The sequence below is a fragment of the Callospermophilus lateralis genome, chromosome 9 (genome assembly GCF_048772815.1).
Source record: "Callospermophilus lateralis isolate mCalLat2 chromosome 9, mCalLat2.hap1, whole genome shotgun sequence".
In the NCBI taxonomy this organism is placed as follows: domain Eukaryota; kingdom Metazoa; phylum Chordata; class Mammalia; order Rodentia; family Sciuridae; genus Callospermophilus; species Callospermophilus lateralis.
In genome coordinates this window covers 60,406,811-60,419,788 of record NC_135313.1, presented here as the reverse complement: position 1 = coordinate 60,419,788, position 12,978 = coordinate 60,406,811, and positions in this window count along the sequence as shown.

Here is a 12,978-nt window from a genome sequence, read left to right as displayed (position 1 = left end):
CTTTAAACTCGCAATCCTCTTGCCTCAGCCTTCTGAGCTGGTGGGATTACAGATGTGCACCACTACGTCCAGCAGGGAATGTGAATTGAGAGTTTAAGGGTAATTACTACTAAAGGACAGAACTAAAGCGTGGGTACTGTTTTGTTCCTCCAAATGGCATTGTTTTATAGATTGTTCAATCTTGCCAGCTCTTTTAATCCATGAAAAGGGAAATTTATCTGCAATTGTAAAAAAAAGAAAAGTTCTTGGAGTTATTTCCATTTCAAATAGAATTTTCTTTCACAATACAAAATGGTTTTAAAAAATAATTTAAAATATAGCTATAAAATTTAACTAAATTAAGTACCTCAAAATTATAGGAAAAGCCACAAAGTTAAATTAAAAATGGAAGTAGAACCTCTGACCCATCATGATACTGCTAGATTTTTACCCAAGAGAAAGAAAAACATGTGTCCACATAAAATGCACTCACAATAGCCCCAAACTGGAGGCAACCCAGCTGTCCATCAACAGGAGAGTGGGTAAACTGGGATGGATACATAAAAGAAATGCTACTTACAGACTGGAGTTGTGGCTCAGTGGTAGAGTGCTTGCCTAGCATGTGCGAGGCCCTGGGTTCCATCCTCAGTACCACATAAACACAAAATAAATAAAATAAAGGTATTGTGTCCAAGCACAACTAAAAAAATAAATATTTTTTTTTAAAAAGAAATGCTACTTAGCAAAACAGATGACAACAAAAGAACTACCGTAAATGCAACAATCATAGCAAAATATGCCGAATGACAGAAATTTAACACAAAAATACATGCATACTATATGATTCCATTTACATGAAATTCTGGAACTGGAAAAATTAATTTATGGTGATGGAATTTGGTGGTTGCTTCTGAAAGGGGAGGGGTTGATGGGGAATTTTAAAATTTTTAATCTTTCTGGGATGGTGGAAATGCTTTTGATATGCATTTGACAAGATTAGATTAATGATACATATAAAATCTGATTTATTCTAAGTAATTTATATTTCAACAACAAAAAAGAAAAACTTAAGAGAGCAATTTTATAAAAGTGATATGTTTCTGTACCTTTCTTCATTAGCTTGAGGGGCAAAAACAAAATCTTACTCATTATTTTTTTCTTTTTATTTCAGTATTTACTCCAGAGTAAAGATAAATAAATGTTTGTTGAGTGAATAAAGAATAATAATATTCTTTGCATAAATGGAGCTTTCATATTTATGATCTCATTTAATCCCTGCAGTAACCCTGTGAGTTTACAGATGACGCCCAGAAAGGTAATGTGAACCATCAGAAGTCACATAGCAGAAAGAGGTATAGGCAAAAATTGGGCACAAGTTTCCTTATATTGCCAACATCTAACTCAAATCTTCTATTTCTATGATGACCTAATTTATTACATTTGAACAATTATGTGTAATTTTTCTTGAATCTTATTAATTCACCATTATTATGCATCTATAACTTCTAAATTTTAAAAAATACAATAAAATTATTTAGAGGTAGAAAGTTAGCATTGTTTAATTGCCTTTAGTATGAATTCCACCCCAAAGTGTCATTTTCTTTAGACTTCAAACATAACTGGTAAACTCCTGTCAGAGATAAAGGCAAATCTTTTCCTTGTCTTAAGTCAGGCTGCCATTGAAGCTACTGAGCAGAGCAGCTTTTCAAGCCACACTGCTAATGCTTAAATGCTAATCTGTCCATGTTCAACTTCTAGGCTAAAGAAAACCCCTCTTCAGTGAATTTAATGATAATTAACCTTTTGTCATATAATAATCGGAATGCACTTGGTAGCTGTCCCCTTACTCTAGGCAGGTGGAGCTGACTCTTGCATATTCGACACCTACTGCACACAAGGACCAAGGTGCTTTATGTTTGCCCATTCCTTTGGTCCTTAGGACAAAAAATGAAGTGGGTGTCGTGGCCCATTTTACAAGTTAAAAAACTGAGACTCAGAGAGTTTGAGTGTATCGGCCAAGGTCATATAACTAGCAAGTAGCCAAAATCAGGATTCAAACACTCGTCTCCCTTACTCTCCAAATGCGCTCCGTCCAACACTTCTGTGCTGAATGCCGACCACAGGTTTAGGAGATGAGAGAATAAGACCCCCAAGCCCTCCGCCCAAAGATGTCCATGTCCTAATCCCTGGAATCTGACTACGTGGTTAACTTTTGTGGCACAAAATCTCTGCAGATGTGTTTAAATTAAGGATCTTGAGATGAGGAGATTACCCTGGGTTACCTGGGGAGGGGGGTAGCTGATATAATCATTAGAGTCCTTGATGTGAGAGAGGAAGATGGGACTGTCAGATATCAGAGTCAGGAATAGATTTGAAGGTGCTACACTGCTGACTTTTCAAGATGGAGAAGGAGTGCAGGTACTCAGGATGCTGGGAAAGCAATGCTGCAGATTCTCCACTAGGTCCTCCAGGAGGAACCCAGCCCCGTACACACCCTCTGGTTAGCCCTGCCAGACCCATGTCAGACATTGGACCTCCAGAACTGGAAGGTAATAAGTCTGAGTTGGTTAAAGCTACAAAGCTTGTGTTCATTTATGCTGGTCAAAGGAAAGTAGTTTAGAAGGGATAGCAGTTAGCCAATTCATTAATCATCTTCCTTTGGTAATTTAAAGAAACAAATTTAATTTTCTTTTTAAATAGCTTGTGTCTTGATTGGGAATCCTTACAAGCAATACCAAACTAAAATATGCTTGTGTTATAAGAGTCTTAATTGGTGGAACAAATCTAGCCCTGTCTAGGGTTTTCTAAGGACATGATAATAAGGGAAGCTGCATTCAAATTCAGAGTACCCAAATAATTTGATAATTTATTATTTTTAGTTCTACTGTGGACATTATCTGACTTCCTGTGTTTATTCACAAGATTTATTACATTTATTCATCATTCATTTTTGATGAGGTGCCTTCCATGCAGTGATAATCATACAAGTGTACCGATAAACAGATGCCGGTGTAGACTCGGCAGTGCCTTAAGATTTTCATTTTCAGTATTAGTTTACATGCCCTCTTTGAATTAAGTGGGTGTATAAATGTTTAAGTTTATCAGACATCTGTTATAAGAGAATATAAATAATTCAGTACATAAAATTGCCCCTTTAGAGTTGATAGAAGTGGCAAGTAATATTAAGTTTAATATATTATAAATGAGGAGTTTCAATCTTATACTAAGTTGCTTTGATGATTAATCTTTTTTTTTTCAATGAAAAAAAATTAGAACTCTGTCAGAGAAAAAACACACTGACATCTATTAGATCTTACAAAAGTTTGATTTATTTCTTTTTCTATCAGAGTTAATTTTGAAAGTTAGGGAGGAAAAATCTTGATGTTAAGAGATATGGGAAATTATTTAGTATAATATAATGACCCAGTCAGAATTCAAAGTCTCAATTAAATTGCAAAGTTGCTCATTTATCATTCGATTTTCTTAGCTGGGGACCACCCATTGGTCCTGCAGGATGTGTGAGGGGCTGCTTAGGGCCTAGCATAATGCAAACTTAAATTTACATCTAAGTTGGTCCAAAGGGCTACTCTCAGTCAGTAATCTAGATGACCTCTCTGAGTCTTTTTCCTATTAAATGAGAAGGATGTGTTATTGGTATTCTCTTGGATTTTAAAATATTATTTGTTCCAAGATTCATGAATCGTAGCTCTAACAGGACCCCCCTGATAGTGGTCTTAATATAATTGTCAGTTACCAACTTAATCTAGTTAGCGTAAGTTGATGGGGCATCTGTCATATTTAAGGCCATTTCTACCTTTGGTTGGAGAATATGAGTAGATGTAGGACACAGAGGCCCTGCCCAGTGCTTTTGTGTGAATTATGAAAAGCTGTATAACTTGATGAGAAGCTGAGCCTTTGTGACCATTAGAAAAAAGTTGCCCTTTTCTCTGGGCAGACAAAACCCTGCACCAGGGCACGTGTGTTGGTGAACCCATCATGGGCTGGATTTCAGCATCTGGTTGCCTCCTTGGCTGGGTGACATTGGGCTGTGCACAACTTATTTATCTGTAATCCAGTCCCCACATTGTAATTCAGTTGGGGAAATAGCAAGTGACTTTATATTCAATTCTTAGAAGTTCCTTCTGATGCATTGTTGATTCCTCTAATGGAATCACAGGAAGTAGGATATTTTCATTTTTTAACAACTCTTGTGAGGAAACCACCATATGGCTGTTTGCAAACGGTTTTGTCAAGCTTGTTTTTAAATATTCAAAGTGCTTATGAATTTCACACGTCTTGCATACAAAAAAAAAAGAGGCTGCTAATCTTATCTAGTCATCTGGCAAACATGTTTTTAGAACCCCTGCCAGCCACCGGGACTTCAGCAGTTGATGGTAAGCACAGAGCCACCATCCCTGTTTGTGTAGAGAACCATTCCAGGTGGGGTTGGTGGCAATAGTAAAATAGGAACTCTCCAGATACTGGTAAAGAATCTTTTTCTTTGCTAATATGACGGCTTACTGAGCAGGAGGAGTGGAAACAGTGGTGTAGATGGTTGCCCAGGAAACCTTTTCTGCTTGAAAAATATCATTGGCTTAGTCTCTCAATCCTGGAAAGGAAGAGATGCTCAAGGCTTCTCCTTGAAGAGACCAGGTGGGCAGTTATAGTGCCAGCGGTACTTAGGAGACTTGAGAAGGCTCTTTAAGGTCCTCCTGAGCCCACCCAGAACCTCTGCAGCCACGATGCAGGTAAATGCAAACACAGCCCTGGGAGCTGGGTGTGCAGAACCCTGAGTGCTGGACACCTGAGCAAGAAAGGGACAGGCCAGTTGTCAGTTACCTCGAAGGTCCGGTGATTGAAAACGATTTGCTCACTTAATATTTATTTCAATCATTATCTGGTTATTCATAAGCCTTAAAAATGTCCGACTCCTCTTGTTCAGCAATCATACATCCAGGGCTTTAATCTAAAATCTTTAGGTATTAAGATGCTGATTGTAGTAGTTTTTAAATATGTAAAAATTGGAAGCAGCAAAATGTTCATGGGGGGGGTTGATTAACTAAGCTTTGTTGTACCCACATAATGACAAAAGAAATGGTCTGTCACAATCCCATGTGGACTAGTGATGCCCACATGGGAGGCCCAGGGTGTTTTCACCCATCTGAAGAGCACCGACACATGAGAAGTCTTAACTTGAGAGTGGAGGAAAAGAGGTGTAGTTTGGTAGGAAGATGTGACCTGCAAAAGCCTCTCTAGGTGATTCTGGTATCAGAAGAGTAGACATAATTCCATTAAGTGTCACTATTATAAATGATATCTAAACTTAACCTAATGTAATATATTTTTTTAAAATCAAATATCATACAATATGTAGTCAGCATTTGTTAAAAAAAATGCATGTGCAATCGGATATACCCTGACACCTACCCACGTATAGATATATTTTATGTTTACATAAAAATTTGAAGGAAGGACACCAAAATATTGAGTGATTTCATTTTGAAGGCCAGATTATGGGTGATTTTATTTGATTTGTATCCTGTGTATTTCCCGCATCTTGCCTACAAACGTAGAAAACAACACATTCTTGAATTTAAAAGAATGCAAAGAACTATGCAAGGGTGTGTGTGCCTGTAATCCCAGCTACCTATCTGGGAAGGTTGGGTAGGAGGACTGCTGGAGCCCAGGAGTTTGAAGTCAGCCTGGGCAACATAGTGAGACCCTAGCTCAATAAACAAAAAAAAATCTTAAAATAGTAGATAATACTTTCTGAAGAGTAATCTTGGCAAAGGGAAAAAAAAGAAAGAAGAAAATAAAAAGAAATATTTGAGTTGTTTATTACATGGCTTTGGTCTGTCAGTTATCCAGAGATGAGGAAAGCCTGCCTTTTTGTTTAAGATGGAGCCAAACCTGAACACTATTTGCCCCTTCACAGTTGCTACCTGAATTTCAGGTTCTGTGTTTAAGACAGTCATCTAGAATGTGACGACAGTTTTCTTCCAAACAACTTTATATTCCAGTTGAATATTTTTGAAAGTCAAATAGTCCTCCAACAGGCAGGATTCTCCGGAACATTTGCAGGTGACATGTGTACAAATGTCATGGCAGGTGTATATGCCATGACCAGTGTGGGAAGTTGGTTTTCCCTCACTTCTCTCTTGGCCTCTCAGACAATTTCCTAGGGACAGGGTTTTCTCTGGGGTAGGATTGACAGTTGGAGGATAAGGGGTTGAAGCAGATCACCAGATGCAGAGACCAAATGTGGGGGTTCTAGGCCTGGCCCTAGTATTTGATCTCTTCTCCTTGTTGGTGGAATGAAGGTGGAGTGCTAGCTCTTCTGTTCCAGGATTTCTATAGGAATCGATGAGATAGAATTTGCAAGAGTATCATTAAATCTATAAAATATCACTTCTGAGTAGGATGTCTATTACTTTTCAATGATAAACCAGCCTGGATTTTTAATAATCTGAGAGTTAATTGGCCTATTGATGGGTCAATACTCCTGTGGCTGATCCCTCTTTTGCCTCATGGAGCCATTTCTTCCTTAGTTAAAACCACAGCTGGCAGGACAGGACAGGTCCAGCCACAGATCTCTCAGAATGTGCACTTGGGTTGTGCTGTTTCTGGCCCTTCACATGGTGCTTCCTGCTACCAGGAGGACTCCCCCATTCCCTATCCTCATCTGACCCCTGGAGCACTGCTTCTTACAGTGTGGTCTTACATCACCTGGTAACTTCTTAGGAAAAAACCTTCCAGGGCCCTAACGTCAACTGATGTCAACTCTGGGTGCAGGCCCCAGAAATTTGTGTTGCACAACCCTCCAGGGGAGTCTGATGGATGCTCAGGTTTGAGGACCATTGCCCTACGGCAATGCTTCTCACTCTGCTGCTTATCTGGAAGCTTTAAAACTATAGGCCGCAGAACTATACTCCAGACCAATTAAATGGGACTTCTCCAGGGATGGGACCCAGGGATCAGTATTTTAAAATCTCCCCAGGTGATTCCAATGTACAGCCAAGTTGGAGAACCACGGTGGAGGCTGGATGACCCATTTGTCCTGGGCTCCCATAGCACCTTGCTTTTGTCTTCTGTAACACTCATGTCATAGACCCCATGGGGACAAAGAGTCCACTTTGTCACTAGGAGCTGCCACACTGTAGGCACCACTGAATGTTGACAGACTGAATCACAATGTGTTTTGATGAGAGGGTGTGTTAGAAGAATTAGTTTAAAAATACTAATTCCAAAACCATCTCAATAATGCCTCATCCCAAATAATCAGGGAAATAATGTGGGAATATTGCAATAGTTTTATGGCATTCAAGATGATGGAAGATACACATCCTTTATGTAGAGGGGAATATAAATGTACAGGAACAAACCCTAGGGAATGTGAACCCCGAAAAACCACAGGCCTTGGTCTGTCTCTCACCCTTCAGTCATTCTTTCTCTGTGTGCCTATCACCCCGTGCATGCATGTGTATACCTTGAAACAGGTGAACTGAAGATTCACAGATTTGAAAAATCTCATATTGGATACATTGCTTGCTTTGTTTCTCAGTGGCAACTCTATTTGGGGCAGATAATTAATCCAGAGGTCCTCCTCCTACTTATTAAGATTTCTTTTTTTATAAAAAAGTCCCAGCTGATGACTTGTTAAGTTCTCATTGAATTTAGAGTGTCGTTTGAAATTGAAGGCTAAAACCCATGAAATGAAAATGTGGATATTAAAAATAGAGCAGAAAATGGATTATTTGGTTCTACCCAAAACGCATCTGTTTAGAGTAAAATGTAATAGGATGTTCTTTGGAAAAATCATTCAGGGAAAGAAACCCAAAAGTTAGCTCTTTCTTACCTTCCTTTGCAATTTTTCAGCCACTAAATGTCTGGTACTACATAAATGGATGAAGAACACTAAAAAGTTGACCCGTAGTCATTTATTTAAAAATATTATAAAATGATTTACTAGTTTTGAAATTATGACTTTTGGCATAATGAAGAATGGAAAATTAAAGTCATTTTTGGATGTATGCTTACCTTCTGAAGCTATTTTTATTTTAGTTGTGTAGGTATGTGCCTATGCATACAATATGTGGGTATGTAGGCTCTTGGGAAATGACTCTTTTGCATACATTTCTTAGGAGTATTAATTACCTGTATTATGTGAACAAATCATATTCATTCATTTACTTATCCAGCCATTTATTTCTTTCAACCTTATATAGTCACATGCTATGCTTGTTAGGTGTGGAGTATATAATAGTGGACTTGAGAGGTTTGGTCCTGCCTTCATATTGCTGACCATGTTGTGTTCCCCATACTTGCAAAGAACATCTGTGCCGCAGTCTTTCGGCTGGGCACAAATCACGAGTCTCCACACAGCTTGTAGATTCAAACAGCAATTCTTTATTCCCGAACTCACACCGGCCGTCTACAAACACGTTCTGGGGGAATCCACGTTCTCTGCCCAAATCCACTTCTCCCAAATCCACTACTCTGCCCAAATCCACTCCGATGGGCTTCTGTCTCCCAAAATATACTGTCTGACCCTAAGCACTCAAGAGGAACTCAGCAGCAGGATACGCCCTATTCCAAAAGAGGAACACCCTAATCTCCTATTACTAAACCGCCCTATTCTAAAGGGGAAACACCCTACTCTCCTATTATGCTAAACTGCCCTATTCTAAAGGGGGAACACCCTAAACACGGATCCTGCCCTGGTCCTTGAGCAAGGTCACCTTTCAGAAGTCCTTCCACTAGACAGCATGGGAGTAAGCTGGCAAGGAATTTGTCATACCTACTTGGCTGATGGCTCCCAGCACAACTGTGACAACATCCTTTTGCTTCTGTGTTCTTGAATCATTCCTGACTTGTGTGTGTGTGTGTGTGTGTGTGTGTGTGTGTGTGTGTGTGCTTGTGCAAACGCTTATCTTGTTATTGATATAAATTATCACTTTTTTCTGCCACTCTTAGATAATCATTCTAAACAAGTTGCTTTCCAACCTTATTGTATACCTTGTGTACTGCTCTGCACAAGTGAACATCCCAGAATAACTTGATGATTCTACAGTAACACAGATTCAGTGTTGATTCCCCAAAATGTCTCATTAGAGAGAACAAATAATATATGACATGATTCACGAATTTGCAATCTTTATGGTGCTTTGGTAGTTATCTCCATTAAAGATAGTAGCTTGAGAAAATTTAAAATTATAGATTTGCTTGTTGTTATTGTGAAGCTTGTTACATAAAAGAATTATGCAAATGGCTGTCAGTCTGTTGCTGCTGCTGTCACCCTGAGAATGCATTTTAACTTCATTCTAACATGGAAATGCTTATTGGGAGCAGATCAGATGCTTAGCCCTTTGCAGGAGCATGTCCCTTTCTTCCCTTTGAGTTAACAAGTACTGTCAAGGTTGAGGAGAGAGGTGGGAAGGTGGTAAAGGAAGGTAGAATAAATTCCTGAGGCTCTATCCTCTGGAAGGGCCCAGGGCCAATCCCTTTAAAGACAATTTAGCCAGCCTTGCACTGCTGGGGCAGCTGGTATTTTGCCCTGCAGCCTAAGCAGGCTGTTAGTGACCTTCCAGATTGTACAGGCTTTAACTCCTTGCTGAAGTGGGATCCCACTGGCTTTCCTATTCTGTTCTCATCTGCAAAAACTGCTAGAGCAATCTTTCTCAAAGAAAATTTCCAACATCACTCCACTCCTGGTGTGGCTTCCTATCACTTTTGAGATAAAATTTCCACCTCGGGGTTGCCTGAAAGCTCTACCATCAACTGACTTTTGCATACTGATGCAATATGTTCTCTTGATCACGTCTATGATCCTTCTCCTGGAACCAGACTGATCTTTTTAATATCCTGTTCATTTATTCTTTAATTTATTCACTCAGCAAATAGGATGGTCAATAAATTCAGTCTAGGACATATACTGTATCTGTTGTAGGTAAACACTGTCGGGAATACTGCAATGTGTTTTTCCTCTTAAGATTCTTAAAAACAGGGCAGGGGTTGTGGCTCAGTGGTAGAGTGCTCGCCTAGCATGCATGAGGCACTGGGTTTGATCCTCAGCACCACATGAAAAAAAAAAATAAAGAATATTGTGTCTACTTATAACTAAAAAAACAAATATTAAAAGAAAAAGATTCTTAAAGACAGTAAATGGAAACATAAAAGGCCATTATTGACCAGCAGTGGTAATATCTTTGTTCTCTAAATGACATTCTTATTTTCTGCATCTTCTATATGCTCTTTCTTGGCTCTTGATTTCAACCTCATGCTTCATCCTTTTGATTTTTTTTTTTTTTCAACACCATATCCGGAATCACCTGTTCTGCCTGTGCTGATAGGACTCACTAACTAGGAAGTTCTTCAACTAAGGTCTTGATCATGGGTTGAACCGACTCTTTCTCAGAATTCACAGATCTAGTGAATCAGCATTGTTCTGCCCTGGTTGCCGCGTTATAGTCTTCGGCTGTCTCACATGAGCCCATGAGTCGTGTCACTGGCCAGAAGGGAAGCTCCCTGCAGACAAGCAGACCCTGCCTCCTGTACCTTGCTTTCCCTGCTCCTCACACTCCAGCACTCTGCACACAGCCTAGGGAGTCTGCTGAAGCTGTGGGACAGTCAGCTTTTCTTTTGTCAGGGATTCAGATCAGAAGCCCGGGTGTTCCCCCAGTGCACCTACAGTTCAGAAGTGAACCCAAGCACAGTACATGCCATCAAGGAGCACTCCGCTCAGGAAAAAAAAAAAACAAAAAACAAAGATTCATTTTGCTAGCGCTGCATCAGAAACAAAGGGCCATTGCAACCTCTAGTTGGAAGAATGCAAAATTGGAACTGTGAAATGACATGCACATGGGACCTATGAGGATGGCTTGGACTGTGCTGCCTGTGCTGATAGGACTCACTAACTAGATCAGGTTCCTTCACTACCAATTAGCATCATGTTAATCTTGGCTAAAAGTGAAGCAAAGCTGCCAAGGATTTGGTGGATTTATCAGTCCCTCCCACATTGGTCATCTGAGACTAGCACCCCTGGAACCTGGGTGGAGAAGAAAGTCCTTTCGTGACAATGTGCCATACGTTCTGGTCACTGCGCTCCTTAAAGTCACCATTTTTCTGGTCCTGCAGTGTTCTGCTATTTTTTTTTTTTTTTTTTTTGAAGGAATGAAAATTCAATCTCACTTAAGCCGGATTCAGAAAATAGGTCATCGATGTGAGTTGCAGTTATTTTCCTTCCAGCTTTCTTCTTATGCTTGCTTTAGATTGCTTTTCTGCAAAGGGCAGATGCAGCTGCCCTGGCTGGTGGGCATTCAAGGGGGAGGTGGTGACAGGCATCACCCAGATCCCTGGGTCCTCATAGCTAGCATTTGCTTTTTGGCTGGGCTGTTAAACTCCTGCTAAGGAACAGGAGAAATATCCTCTTTAAGCATTGTTTTCTCTCTCTCTCTCTCTCTCACACACACACACACACACACACAAACACACACACACACACACACACACACACACACACACACACCATAGTTCATAGCCACTTGATTCACCACCTGCAGTTTATAATAGAACCGACCCGTGGGGTTATAAACCACTTTATTTCTGCACAGAATATCTCAGCTTGAGGCCAAGTTGAAGGGCATTAGTCATCAGTAATTTGCAGTTGCTTTTTTAAATGTATTTCACTTCGAGAAGGTTAAGACAGCTAAAGCTAAAATTTCCCCATGCTTTGGAAGGAAGTGAAAAATCTGATGATTTAGTTAATCATTGTCATAGCTGTGGGCATATGTTGTTCCTTAGCGACTACCACATCATGGCTAATTTGTGAATGTGGTAACACATTGTTCTGCATTTTCTTTTGATTTTGAAAGAGATTAGACAGATTCCATTATGCCACATTTCTTTCTTTCTCTTAATATTTGTATATGTTTAAGATTTAAAATTCCTAGAACATGGGAGGAGGAAACTTATAGATATAGGTAGGGATCATTGGTATCTCTGGAGCTCCCTCAAGTTGTCTCCTGGGTGTCTCCCGGGAGATTCAGGGTCAACAACCCTGAGTTTGAACAAACCCTGGGTTTGTCCTTGAGAAACAGTGACTAGTTCAACCATCTCACTTTTCAAATGAGAAAACTGAGGCACAAGGAAGAGGTGAAGAGACTAGAAATTTGCCAAGATTGCAGAAGGACAATGTTAGGATGCTGGCCTCTCTCTGGCTTCCTTGCCGCCTTGTCACAGGGGGATCCTGCATGCCACTCCCTGTCTCCTCCCCCAAACAGGCTATTCATGATAAACAAGATGGTTCTAGAAACATCCTCTGAGGATGAGTTAGATAAGCAGACGTGTTATGACGAGGCTGTGCACCTTTTGTGGGGCTATGTCTCCTGATAGTAGGATGCCTTTCCTTAATGTCCCCGTTGACTCCTTGAGGGCTTGCCATGGCGCAGGGTGCCAGTGATGACAGGTACTTGGATCAGGAACATATTTTTAGAGTAGAGCTGACAGGACTTACTATCTACAAGAAGTGTTAATAAATTTGTGAAGTAATTTGGATGGGACTTGTTAGAATTCAGAAATCTTGTAAGTTTAAAAGAGTCCCCTCCTGTCTTTGCACAGGCTTCTGTGAGCAAATCATCGTGCTTTCTCTTTTGATCTATGATATGGCTTGTGACGTTCCCGCCCGGAGCAGATATTTTCTCCACAGAAGATTGAATCGTTTCCCTAACTAGAATCAAGGATTTTTGCAGAATGTGTTCTGTTTATTAATGCTTTTTTTTCCCAATATTTTTTTTTGGTAAAGTTTAGTCATTTCCACAAATGAAATCTATTTTTAGGTAGCTAAATGAGACTTTTTAACCTATAGAAGCTGTTTTGCACAAGTTAGAGGCCAACGTGACAAACGGTTTTATTACCAGCCCATGAAAACTATGACTTCTCTCTGATTTTTCTGTTAAGTCTTAAAAAAAAAATATGTTCAGACCATACCCATTTATCTTTTCC